At 41.0% G+C, this 13,555-nt stretch overlaps 1 long non-coding RNA gene across 2 annotated transcripts in view; it reads left to right on the top strand.

Annotated features, from left to right (window-relative positions):
- The window catches only part of LOC138962240 (uncharacterized), a 179,686-nt gene that overhangs the window by 8,747 nt on the left and 157,384 nt on the right, over window positions 1–13,555 (top strand). For both annotated transcript variants that reach the window (XR_011454452.1, XR_011454451.1), the window contains exon 2: window positions 1,427–1,504. This is a non-coding gene — a long non-coding RNA (uncharacterized lncRNA). The remainder of the gene's footprint in view (window positions 1–1,426; window positions 1,505–13,555) is intronic.

Raw genomic sequence — 13,555 nt, 5'->3', positions numbered from 1 at the left:
CGTATACCAAAATCACGCCGGATAAATAATTAGATCGTGTTTTGTTTGCACAACACAAAAGTTACGGTTCGCATTAGCTCGTGGGCAAAACTTGAGGTTGGTGGCTGTATATTTGTTGCTCAGAGAGGCGCCAAACATCCTGCTCTTAACTTTTGGTAAATGAAGATTGTTCAGTATATTTTTTTCTTTGAATCCACGACATTTGCTTAAATGCGATTTTAACCGTTGCTTCAGCATCATCAACTCTCTCAGGTACGTACTTTTTGTGGAATATTGTGACGTTTGACCTTTGCACGCGTCCCACGTATGCAGTTTGCACATGCTGTAATGTCAATGTATCAATTAAGGAATATGTGGTTCGGCCGTTTTCTTGTGTCTTAATTAAACCATTCAGGTTTTATGACGTTTTGTAGTACATAACTTTGAATTGATCTATATGCGTCATTTTTACACACAGCTCAACCAAAATCACAAGATGAACTAAGCATAAGCTAGTCCACGTCTCTATTACACGAAGTGTGTGTTTGGATGCATTTCATATCAATAAAAATAGCTTTGAATGCAAGGTTTTGGTTTCTCAAAGCAAAATATTTCAAGAAGTCTTTGAATACGGGCACTGTGAGCTATATTACAATGATCACTTTAATTCAGCAAAAAGAGGAATACATGAGGCACATGTTAGACCCCAACTTTAGTAACATCATGCATTTTGGGAAGCTGTTTACATGATATTTCTGGACCTACGACCCTTCTTCGTGTTATGCCAACCGTAACTTTTGTGTTGTGCCAACAAAACACGATGTAACTATATCCGGGGGGGGGGGGGGGGGGGGGGGGGGAGAGAGAGAACGCATTGTGCGTTTATTATCGATTATACTTGACGTTGGCGGGGTAGTTCGGTGTATTCAGGTAGACTGGGAGTTGAGACGAGGGTGATGATGAATTTGTGTGTGTGTGTGGTGTGTGTGTGTGTGTGGGGGGGGGGGGGGAAGCTGTTTACATGATATTTCTGGACCTACGACCCTTCTTCGTGTTATGCCAACCGTAACTTTTGTGTTGTGCCAACAAAACACGATATAACTATATCCGGCGTGAAACTCGGGTCTTCTATTTTCATGGGGGGGGGGGGGGGGGGGGGGGAGAACGCATTGTGCGTTTATTATCGATTATACTTGACGTTGGCGGGGTAAACGTGTTAGCACAGCCCGTTCAATAAGACGATCGTGTTAACCGATTTTGCCCCCCCATTTTCTTTTTTAGCGTGAAGCTACATTATTTTGCAATCAGAGAGTAACTGCTTCCGACGATTCTGAGCAGTTTTTTTTTCCTGTGTCAGAAGTAAAAGTGGTTTGAAGATCTTATATTGTACAGCTATGAATCAGTTTCAATCTTAATCGTTTTAACATCTGTACCTAATTCGTTTCAGATCGCTGTTGGTCAGTCGTCCGTGAACAAATTATATCCTTTGAACTACTGGTTTTCAAAAGAAAGGAGCGCGAAATAGGTCAGTAGTTGTTGTTGTTGATGATGATGATGATGATGATGATTGATGATGATTGATGATGATGATGATGATGATGATGATGATGATGATGATGATGATGATGATGATGATGACGATGATGCTGAAGATGACGTTTATTGTAACATTACCTTTTCCCTTTAGTTCTATATCGCTATTAGTGAAAAGATTATTCTTTTTTGACTCAAATGCGAAGCAAAAGTGAGTCTATGTACTCACCCGAGTCGTCCGTCCGTCCGTCCCCCCCGTCCGGACGGACGTCCGGACGTCCGTCCGGAAAACTTTTAACGTTGGATATTTCTTGGACACTATTCAGTCTATCAGTACCAAATTTGGCAAGATGGTGTATGATGACAAGGCCCCAAAAAACATACATAGCATCTTGACCTTGCTTCAAGGTCAAGGTCGCAGGGGCCATAAATGTTGTCTAAAAAACAGCTATTTTTCCCATTTTCTCTGAAGTTTTTGAGATTGAATACCTCACCTATATATGATATATAGGGCAAAGTAAGCCCCATCTTTTGATACCAGTTTGGTTTACCTTGCTTCAAGGTCAAGGTCACAGGAGCTCTTCAAAGTTGGATTGTATACATATTTTGAAGTGACCTTGACCCTGAACTATGGAAGATAACTGTTTCAAACTTAAAAATTATGTGGGGCACATGTTATGCTTTCATCATGAGACACATTTGGTCACATATGATCAAGGTCAAGGTCACTTTGACCCTTATGAAATGTGACCAAAATAAGGTAGTGAACCACTAAAAGTGACCATATCTCATGGTAGAAAGAGCCAATAAGCACCATTGTACTTCCTATGTCTTGAATTAACAGCTTTGTGTTGCATGACCTTGGATGACCTTGACCTTGGGTCAAGGTCACATGTATTTTGGTAGGAAAAATGTGTAAAGCAGTTCTTAGTGTATGATGTCATTGCTAGGTTTAGTTATTTGACCTTGACCCTGAAGGTCAAGGTCATGTAAAGGTCAAGGTCAAGCATGTGAGTCGAATGGGCTTTGCCCTTCTTGTTTAAATTTAAATTTATTTTTATAATTTTTTTTTTACAGCTATTTAACGTTTTAGTTCGGTGTATTCAGGTAGACTGGGAGTTGAGATGAGGGTGATGATGAATTTGTGTGTGTGGTGTGTGTGTGTGTACGTGTGTGTGTGTTTGTGTGTGTGTGTGTGTGTGTGTGTGTTTGTGGAGCAATTCTCAGAAAACTACTGGATAGATCGTTGTCTTATTTACATTTGAATTATTTCACGATATCCCAGAACATTTCCTCATTTGTGCGATAATCGTCTTTGATAAAGTCATACCCTAGTTTTTAAAGAAGCTAAGGCAGTACTTACTGTGGTGACATCATTTTTCAGTCTTATTGATTGACATTTTGATAAAACAATACTTACTCAGTCGTTTGGACTTTGGGATTGTACTTCAGCTTAATAGCTTAACAATTAGTTTAATAGTTTGCTAATTTAACTTCTGACAATTCGGAAACAAGTCCAAACGCAGCCGATGCTTTTCTGTTTCATACGGTTTAAGACATGGTTCCCGAGGATTGACAAGGAGCTGTGTTTGACTCAAAACGCATTAATTCCAGCACTCTGCCCCAAGCTTGTGTTTCAGTTTGCAGTGGTGGGCATGTGTCCCCAAAAGACATGGGTTTGCTTAGAGAAATTAAAACGAGTCGCGTAAAGCACTATCAAAACGTTTAGTCATTCGGTCGGCCTAAACATCAACACTGAACTAAAAATTCGTTACCGATGCTAAGTCCTGGCCGACGGAAACCCGGCGCTGTCTCGGTATTGTGTACCTAGGGAACCTAATTTGCTTACAACGGATTTGTATTGTTTGGAGCACAAGATCAAAACAAACACCAAATATCTATATTTTTTGAATTCATGAAAATATTTAGCATGCAATGAAACCATGTTTGTGTCTATTATTGCAATTTTGATTATAATCAAAAGTATGATTAACAAATTAATTAAACAGTTTTAAAGATTTCAAGAAAAAATGCAATTCTATAGCCCGGGTAAATAAAAACTGCAGCAACCACAGTGCCTTCTCATTTAGAAAAAAAGTAGCAAATGACGTCATTAAAGACATTTATCGAAAAAATGAGAACAACATTTTCATGGAGATCTGTCTGGTATTTTTTTAGGGAATCGCTCCACACACACACACACACACACACACACACACACACACACACACACACAGACAGACACACACACACACAGGCACATAAATACACACACACACACATACACACACACAGGCACATAAACACACACACACACACACACACACACACACAGGCACATAAATACACACATAAACACCCCCACACTCACACACACACACATGTACACACTCAAACACACACACAGGCACATAAACACACACATAAACACCCCCCACCACCCCACACCCACACTCACACACACACTCAAACACACACACAGGCACATAAACACACATAAACACCCCAACCCCCCACACCCACACACACATACACACACTCAAACACACACACATAAACACCCCCACACCCACACTCACACACACGGGGACACGGCTAATCTCTCTGCTTGTATGTTTCAGTTTACGATGGCAGACAGATATCCAAGCTTGAAAACCTTACTGATGGTAGCCCTTTTCGTTCTGATGGAAACTGATTGTACTGAAAATCCAGCTCTTACAAATCATGTCCAAATGCTCAGTCCCAAACTGACCGAGGACGTCTCTTTAGTGTGCACCACGGAACGCATGAAAGCAGAGACTGTTCATTCATTTTATGCACTTTATCTGTTCAATGCAAACAGAAATGCCAGTTTAGCCACTATGGACAGTGCTGGAAATTCAGAACCTTTAAAGTTCTTGACGTCCAGGTATTCACCAAACAGGTTTTACATTTCAGGCAACATAAGCAGAGGAAAGAGTCCGTCGATGTGGTTGGCACTCACCTTGGTTGGTTTCGACTTCGCTGACTTCGGATACTATGAATGTGTCACTTTTTACGAACCTAAAGATGACAAGAAGGCTTCAGGAAAATGGTCAGAGAGCCAGGAACGCATTAAGTTTTCCCCAGCAAGATTTTTAGAGAAACCGGAGAAACACAACGGATCCCGCGTTAATGTTGAACGGGGTCTTGACCTAACTTGTGTGTACAATTTAAAATACTCCCAAACATTTGAAAATGATGTTTTGTCAATCAGATCTTGTGAGCACGATGAACTCCTAATGACAGCCATTTACAATAAATCCAGCTCAAATATCTCCTATTGCTCGCCCAAAACTACCTGTGCTCCCGTTCTTCGTGTTGGTATGAGTTTGGTGATCCATACCCACCTATTTGGTGTGACAAATGTTTCCTCGTATATGTGCATCGCGTATAGCACCGACAACGAATCGAAAGCGTACGCTGAATCTCGATGCGTTTCGTTGGTAGACAATGGGCGTGAATGTGTATGCACTCTCAGCTTGGTGCGCCATGTGTTTCTTAGTATAGGAGGTTTTACTGTGTTATGCAGCTTGCTTACTCTCCCATGGTATTTTATTCGAAAAAAGAACAGGCAATCTCACACATACGAGATCGCAAGCACTTGAAGAAAGATCAAACAAAGGAACTAATTTAGATCACTTTTTTGTGCCCAAGCTCGAAAATCACGACTGTGCCCATTAAAACATCATAGTTAACAATTGAAAGACTGTAGATATGTTTGTAAAAAGTTATCTGGCCATCTGACGCAAAACCCTTTGACACCCACTTTTATATGACTACTTAGCTTCTTCGGTACTGGTCAAGATTGATCAATGGTCACAGTGTGTCACGGTCCGTGTAAATAGACTACAGCTTTAATTGGAGGCAAATGTATGCTGTATTTTTGAGTGCGAGGCATGGTGCACGGATTTCACCTGGCACAGGTGAACGATCAGTTTCTTTTTAAAACAGTTGTTGTGTTCTTGGGGGTCAGACTTGTCGTTCTCTCCGTGTATCCCACTTCACGTGCTATACGTGTACGTTTTTCTTGATCGGGTGGGGAGTTGTTGAGGCATTGTATTTTACCTGCCTGTGGGCAGACCACGATAGCTACAGGACAGAGCAGACGTATGTGTAGCACATCATAAGCCGTTTGGGTGAATTAGATTTAGGAAGACATGATTGTTTGATAAGCCTTGTTTTTTGTGCTTAGATAAATTGCAGAAACCGTCTTTGTAAACTTTTCTGAAATGTTAAAGAGATGTATGGAACGGAGATTTTAGTCGAAACATTATAGAGACAGTGACAAAAGGTCAGGTGTCATGTCTACTGTCCCGAATGACACACGATTGCTGACATTTCACCATTGCCAAAAGAATAAACAAATAAGAAATAGGTAGAAAATGAATGTGAAAACTGACTTTGATTGTTGATCAGTATTTTCTATACCACTAACAAATAATCTACTTACACATAGCTGTTTGGCAAATGTATGTTGCATGGGACACACTGACATGAAAGTGGAAGATGTTTTTCCCTCTAGAGAAACTACATATCAAGTTACACTTTTTGTGCTCTTCCATTCCAGTTGGCAATCAATTGTTAACGCATGTTATTAGAAAAAATAGAACGAAAACAGATTAGATAGAATGAAAAATGTACTGGTGATGTCATTTGGGACATACTGACATGAAAACGTCACCTTTTGTCATTGTCTCTATAAGACTAGAGGAATACCCGGCTTCGCCGGGGTGAATCGCGAGACAGAGACAGACAGCGTGGCGGTTCATCACAATCACCTTTGCAGGCGAAGTCCTGTCAAACGGGATTGAGAATTTTAGTGCTTATTTCTTAGCCCTATATTATCTGTTGTGGCTTCTCAAATGCCAGAACATACAGACAGACAAAAGCCGCTAGACCCCATCACAAACAGAACTCTACAATCCACAGGTTTTTGCCCACACACACACACACAAACACACACACAGAGAAGCCGTATATATATATATGTATATCTATATCTATAAATATACAGTATAGAGATAGGTGAGAGTGTATTTTTTGCGTGGCTATAAATTGATTCGACCTTTTCACTTTGACAGTAAGAACAACTTACGGGTGCGAGGGAAGCGTTCTGGACAGCGCAGTGACATTCTATAAATAGCAACTCAGAAACGGGAATTTGGGGTGAACGGCGCGAGACAGAGACAGACAGCGTTGCGGTTCACCACAATCACCTTTGAAGGCGAAGTCCTGTCAAACGGGATTGAGAATTTTAGAGCTTATTTCTTAGCCCTATATTATCTGATGTGGCTTCTCACATGCCAGAACATACAGACAGACAAAAGTCGCTAGACCACATCACAAACAGAACTCTACAATACACAGGTTTTTGCCCACACACACACACAAACACACACACACACAGAGAAGCCGTATATATATATGCATATCTGTATCTATAAATATATAGAGATAGGTGAGAGTGTATTTTTCGCGTGGCTATAAATTGATTCGACCTTTTCACTTTGACAGTAAGAACAACTTACGGGTGCAAGGGAAGCGTTGTGGACAGCGCAGTGACATTCTAAAAATAGTAATAGTAAGTTACAAACGGGAAAGCCACACGAAGGAAGGGAGATAAACGCCAAACACTGGAGAAGATAAGGAAGAGTTACTTATAATGGTGAAATGAACACAAAAACCCAAATCAGTTCAGCGCTGCGCGCTGAGAGCACGTGTTGAAATATCTCATCGATGATATTGTGTCCGGGGTGTAGCTGAATACGGTGTCCAAATTTGAAAAAGATCCACCGAGAACTTTGGCGTTGTGATGTGGTGTAGCGGCTATGGTGTGTCGGTATGGGGGCCCGGGTAGCTGAGGTGGAACCAAAATAGCTGAGGTGGAACCAAAATCGGTTCAGCGCTGCGCGCTGAGAGCACGTGTTGAAATATCTCATCGATGAGGTTGTGTCCGGGGTCTCTCTGAATAAGCCCACCAAATTTGAAGCAGATCCATCGAGAACTTTGGCCGTGCATCGCGCACAGACAGACACACAGACACACAGACACTAGTCGTATATATATATAGATAGATGTTTGATGGGTTGTTGACAGACCAGCTTTTTTGTCGGTCCGAGGGGGAGCATATCGTCTTTTGTTTCATATTTAAGTTGACCAAGGCCGAAGGCCGCGGTTAATAAATATGAAACAAAAGTCGATATGCCCCCCGAGGACCGACAAAAAAGCTGGTCTGTCAACAAACCTTCCAACATCGTTTTTGTCATCATTTTGGTAGTGAGAAAATAAGTGCACAATCAACCCAGGGAGCCATGCTTTGAAACACGGGTTCCGTGCTGATAACCACACGAGTCCCGGTTTGATAACCACTGGCAATCAAAGCTGGCGTGTGAAAGCAACTTTCTGTGTTTTTGAGTAAGAGTTCATTAAATGTTGGGATGAATATGTCAGGTTTTAGGATGCACAGTTCTGTAGGTTCATCTCGGTATTCCACCCCCTCGGCTTTCTGTTGTAAATATTAAGCTGAGTGATCGAATGTGGAAGCTACGTTTGGTCAAAGGTCACAGAAGATTTACGTCGTGCAGCGAAGGAAAGAATCGCGATCTTGTTTCCGACTCAGTACCTCTTTGTTTTTCATTAGACCTGTCATTCTGCTTGCTCGGCTTTGTTAGATGTTTGCATATCTTGTTGCTATTTTCTTTGCTTTTATTATTGTTTCTTATTTGTGCTTCGTTTATCGATACAACGTCTTGTGCACGGGTCAAAATGTGTGTGTCAGGGGTCGTTTTACTTGAACTTGACGTTCGTGTTTCTCCGAACGTCGATCTGTGTATCGAAACACAGATACACGCACTCCATGACTCTGTAAGAAGACGAAACATATTGCCACTAGGTTTCATTTGTTTTTGATGAATGTATGACCTTTTATGAAGTAGTTTTGTTTTTTGTTTACTTTTGCCAGTTTGCCAGTTCGTTTTTGGAACTTTGCAAAGCAGTGTCGTGTCGTCTGTTTAGGTCTGGGGAAACACCAATGAAAAGAGCCGAAGAATCCCCGAGCGTTTCTATTGGGTTTGCTTTTGATTATCCATGTATAACCTGCTTCCTGCAACTATGGTAACCGGGGATTTATTGCCTGGGGAACATGAGATTTATTTCCCAGGTGCTTGTGAATGAAAACTCGTGAAAATGATGACAATGTCAAATGTTAAACCTCGGTGTTATGTTGGAACTGACAATTATTTCAATTGCTTTCTTCTTCCTTTCGTTCCCTGTCTCTACGTGGGACTCGCCAGCTCCATGTCCGAGAGCTAGCAAGGCTCGTCGTTGGAGGTCCAAGGCCTTTAGTTCGCCCGAGGGGAAGACTGGAGTTGTGGCACGCCGCCGCCGCATCGTCGAGGGATGTGTTTTTCGTTTTTTGTGTGTAAGGTTGAGGTAACCTAGCCGCGGTTGATAAATATGAAACAAAAGGCGATATGCTCCCCGAGGACCAACAACAAAATGCTGGTCTGACAACAAGCCACCAAACATCGTTTTTGTCATCATTTTGGTTGTGCAACAAAATGCACAATAACCCACAGGGAGACGAATTTGTAGAATCCAACTCCTGGCCACAAAGCATCGTCACAGTAGCACGAGATAACACATCAAACTTGTATGTGACGTCAAACGTAGCTTGTTGACGCTTTTCTTCCAGTCTGAAAATGTACAGAGCTGCGATCATACTTGTGAATTCAGTAAGTGTTGAGCATATTTATTTTCTTTTAAGTGTTTATGACTTTTCGTTGTGGATTTTGCGATTACAGAGATAAGTTGCAAATTGACCATGAGTCGCCGCGGTAATTATCAACATTGATTGGGTTTTTGAGAGTGAATGCTTACAATCGTCCTCGGAAACACAAATCCAAAGCCGCGATGGTTCCACACATCAAACAAACAGCCTGATTGGCTTTTACTTTGACAATCCACGTTTCACCTAAAAGCTCAAACCCATTCACCACCTCGAGTTATTGCATGGAGAACATGAGATTTATTTCCCAGGTGTTTGTGACTGAAAACTCGTGAAAATGATGACAACATTTTTTGTTAAGTATTTGTGAATAAATTTAGTGTTGTAACTTCTGTTTGCCTAGGTCTGCAAAGGTGGTACGCTTGCGTAAGCTTGTGTGCGTGATCGTGACACAGTGTAAGAAATGATACAACTACAATAATACATAGCTCGATATTTTCGATGATTCTCAAGATACATTTTTTGTGTGAAATGCATAATTCTAATCTTGAAGTACATTCTTTCTCCAAAACCTGGCAAGGTGAAAACAGAATGTTGAAAGGGGCAAAAAGAACGTGGCAAAATGAATGTTTTTTTCTGTCAAATTTACCTTTTTTTCATTTCGTCAAACCATCTGAGTTGTACACTCTACCATTACTTTTTCCAGCGTCGCGGACGACGCTGGTATCTGCGGTCGGGAAGACTTTCCACGAATTTGCCTGCAGGGCGCCGCCATGTTTTCTGTGCTCGACTGCGAGCAGACCACAGGCACATTACACCCAAAATTCTTGCAGGCATACACAGACGCAACATAGCATATACAGACAATAACACCCACAACACTTCAACTGCATATGAAAGGAATAAAAATAAATCCGCAAATCAGTCGCGCACAAAACACCAGAAAGAAAAACAAGGAGTACCAAAGCGGCGTGCAGAAACTAAACTGACTCGGAGACTGAGAAGAAACATTTATCACACGATGTGGATAGCAAACATTAAAATAAAACAGATAAGTCAAGCAAAAAATAAACACAAATATCGAAAACACAATAAACAAAGGTAAAGAAAACAAAAAGAGATGCTTGCCGACAGTCAGTGTGTGTGTGCGTGGTTTGCCGTGTGCGTCAGCGGGGTGTGTGTGTGTGTGTGTGTGTGTGTGTGTGTGTGTGTGTGTGCGTGCGCGTGCATGCGTGCGTAGGCTACGTTCTTGCGTGTGTGCGTTCGAATGAGAAAGAAGAGAGAGAGAGGATTGAACAATGACTCACGTTCTCTGTCACATGAATACATATACACACACTGAAGGCTACTTCGGACACGAACACTTGCCAACAACTGTGGTTGGACATGCTTTTGAAATGTAATATTTTTTCGACATGATTTCTGGACATACGAATCCCGCTGTGTTGCCTACTGATGTTGCGAATGATGAAGGTTTTGAGTTGACTGACCTTGAGGAGGGATTGCATCAGGCGTTTATCGTCTCAAATTATATCCTTGCTACTTTTCAGGAGTCAACTATTGCCATTCATGGTAACTTGGATAGTCAATGTTTTTATTTGTTTGATTCCCATCAAAGAAACAGAAATGGTAACCATTCTTCAAATGGCGCTGCAGTTTTGATGTCATCAAGTTAATTCCTTTGCAGAATTGATTGATTTTCTCAAAAGCCATTATCAATGTGTTTATCAATTAACACCTGTTCATTTCTGTCCAACTGCAATGCAAACTCAATGTGGAGGAAACAAGGATTCATTACAAACAAGTCATCCCTGTACATCAACAGATTTATGTACCTCAATCAATACTGCTAGTATGAGTGACAGGAATCTAAAAGAAAAAACAACCAAACGCAAATGTACTACTACTTCTACGACTCGTTTGAATGTAAAACAGAAATGTAACACTATCTGTGACAATGACGGTTCTACGACTCGTTTGAAGGACAGTATAGATCGAACCTTAACCCACAACTACGACAATTTGTGTCAGACTTTTTTGAACAGGAAAATATGCCTCTGTTCAACAGTAACCAAAACAAAGAAAACAAAAAGAGATGCTTGCCGACAGTCAGTGTGTGTGTGCGTGGTTTGCCGTGTGCGTCAGCGGGGTGTGTGTGTGTGTGTGTGTGTGTGTGTGTGCGTGCGCGTGCATGCGTGCGTAGGCTACGTTCTTGCGTGTGTGCGTTCGAATGAGAAAGAAGAGAGAGAGAGGATTGAACAATGAGGTCACGTTCTCTGTCACATGAATACATATACACACACTGAAGGCTACTTCGGACACGAACACTTGCCAACAACTGTGGTTGGACATGCTTTTGGAATGTAATATTTTTTCGACATGATTTCTGGACATACGAATCCCGCTGTGTTGCCTACTGATGTTGCGAATGATGAAGGTTTTGAGTTGACTGACCTTGAGGAGGGATTGCATCAGGCGTTTATCGTCTCAAATTATATCCTTGCTACTTTTCAGGAGTCAACTATTGCCATTCATGGTAACTTGGATAGTCAATGTTTTTATTTGTTTGATTCCCATCAAAGAAACAGAAATGGTAACCATTCTTCAAATGGCGCTGCAGTTTTGATGTCATCAAGTTAATTCCTTTGCAGAATTGATTGATTTTCTCAAAAGCCATTATCAATGTGTTTATCAATTAACACCTGTTCATTTCTGTCCAACTGCAATGCAAACTCAATGTGGAGGAAACAAGGATTCATTACAAACAAGTCATCCCTGTACATCAACAGATTTATGTACCTCAATCAATACTGCTAGTATGAGTGACAGGAATCTAAAAGAAAAAACAACCAAACGCAAATGTACTACTACTTCTACGACTCGTTTGAATGTAAAACAGAAATGTAACACTATCTGTGACAATGACGGTTCTACGACTCGTTTGAAGGACAGTATAGATCGAACCTTAACCCACAACTACGACAATTTGTGTCAGACTTTTTTGAACAGGAAAATATGCCTCTGTTCAACAGTAACCAAAACATGGAAGATGTTTTTGAAACTTTACAGAAATGTAACACTAGCCTATCTGTGACAATGTTGCTTTTGAATTGAACCCACATTTGTTGAACAGGAGAGAATGTTCCTGTTCAACAGTGCCCAAAACACTGAATCTGACGTTTTTGAATCTTTTCTGTCATCTAACTGAATCTGACGTTTTTGAATCTTTTCTGTCATCTAACCCAATTGCTCATGACTTCATCGATCTTGAACATGCCTACTTTTCAAAGAAAGACAGACAAAAGCGAAATCTGCATGTTAGCCATCTGCCTGAAATGGTCAATGCACTTTTGTAAAATTGTCACAGCTGTAATGCACTTTTGTGAAATGGTCAGTGCTGTTGTGCACTTATGCAAAACTTGGTGCTGTGCTGTTAACATTTGAACAAAATGCATTTTGTTCAAATGTTTAGTGCAACTTGCTACTATATAATCGCTGTATGCGCTTTGTGGTAATAATGCACTGTTGTGAAAAGTTTGCGCTAAATGTTGGCACTATGCATCATTGTTGGAGCACCCTCCTGTAGATGCACCATGCTGAAAAATGTACTTATGAATCAAGCATTGACTGAAATAAACAATTTATATATCCAGCACAACATGCAATTCATTAACTTTTGACCCTAACCTTTAACACTTCCCAAAATAAATCTTTGGTGGACATTGCATCGACGCTGTTCATTTTGAATGAACATTTTTCTTGTAAAGCTTGTCACGTGTTCCAGAGTGCGCCGTGTGCCGGTGTGTGTGTGTGAACTGCACAAAACAAGCGTAGCCGGGTCGTGGCGCAGTACAGTTGTGATGTAGTTTTTTTTTTTTTTAATTTGCCATGTGCTGGATGTTGACGGCGATATGCCCCGATTTGATAACTTTTTCAGATCGGCGTGATCGGTATGGTCGTGGTAAGGACGTAGTGCTGTGTGACTGGGGTATTAATGCCGCTAAATAGTGGGTATGAAAACATTGTTGATGCAGGTTTTCCTTGTACCGTAGGCCACAATTAGAACCAAACTGCTGCGTGCAATTTGTATACAATTTACATTGTTGTCACCTGTGTTGCTTGCTCTTCGATTTTATAAAAGTATGCTGCAAACTTGTTCAAGGTTATCTTTGAAGTAAAGACATTTTCATTATGATTGTTTTGTTCTGTTATGGATTTGAAAGAGTGAGCCAACTGATAGAGGCAGTCAACCTTGCACTTGTGGTTGTTAGTACACACGTGTGTAGCACTGCACGA

The sequence above is a fragment of the Littorina saxatilis genome, linkage group LG3 (assembly GCF_037325665.1).
Source record: "Littorina saxatilis isolate snail1 linkage group LG3, US_GU_Lsax_2.0, whole genome shotgun sequence".
NCBI classification, from domain to species: Eukaryota; Metazoa; Mollusca; class Gastropoda; order Littorinimorpha; family Littorinidae; genus Littorina; species Littorina saxatilis.
The sequence above is the reverse complement of the archived record's forward strand: the minus strand, read 5'-3'. Positions and strand labels throughout refer to the sequence as shown.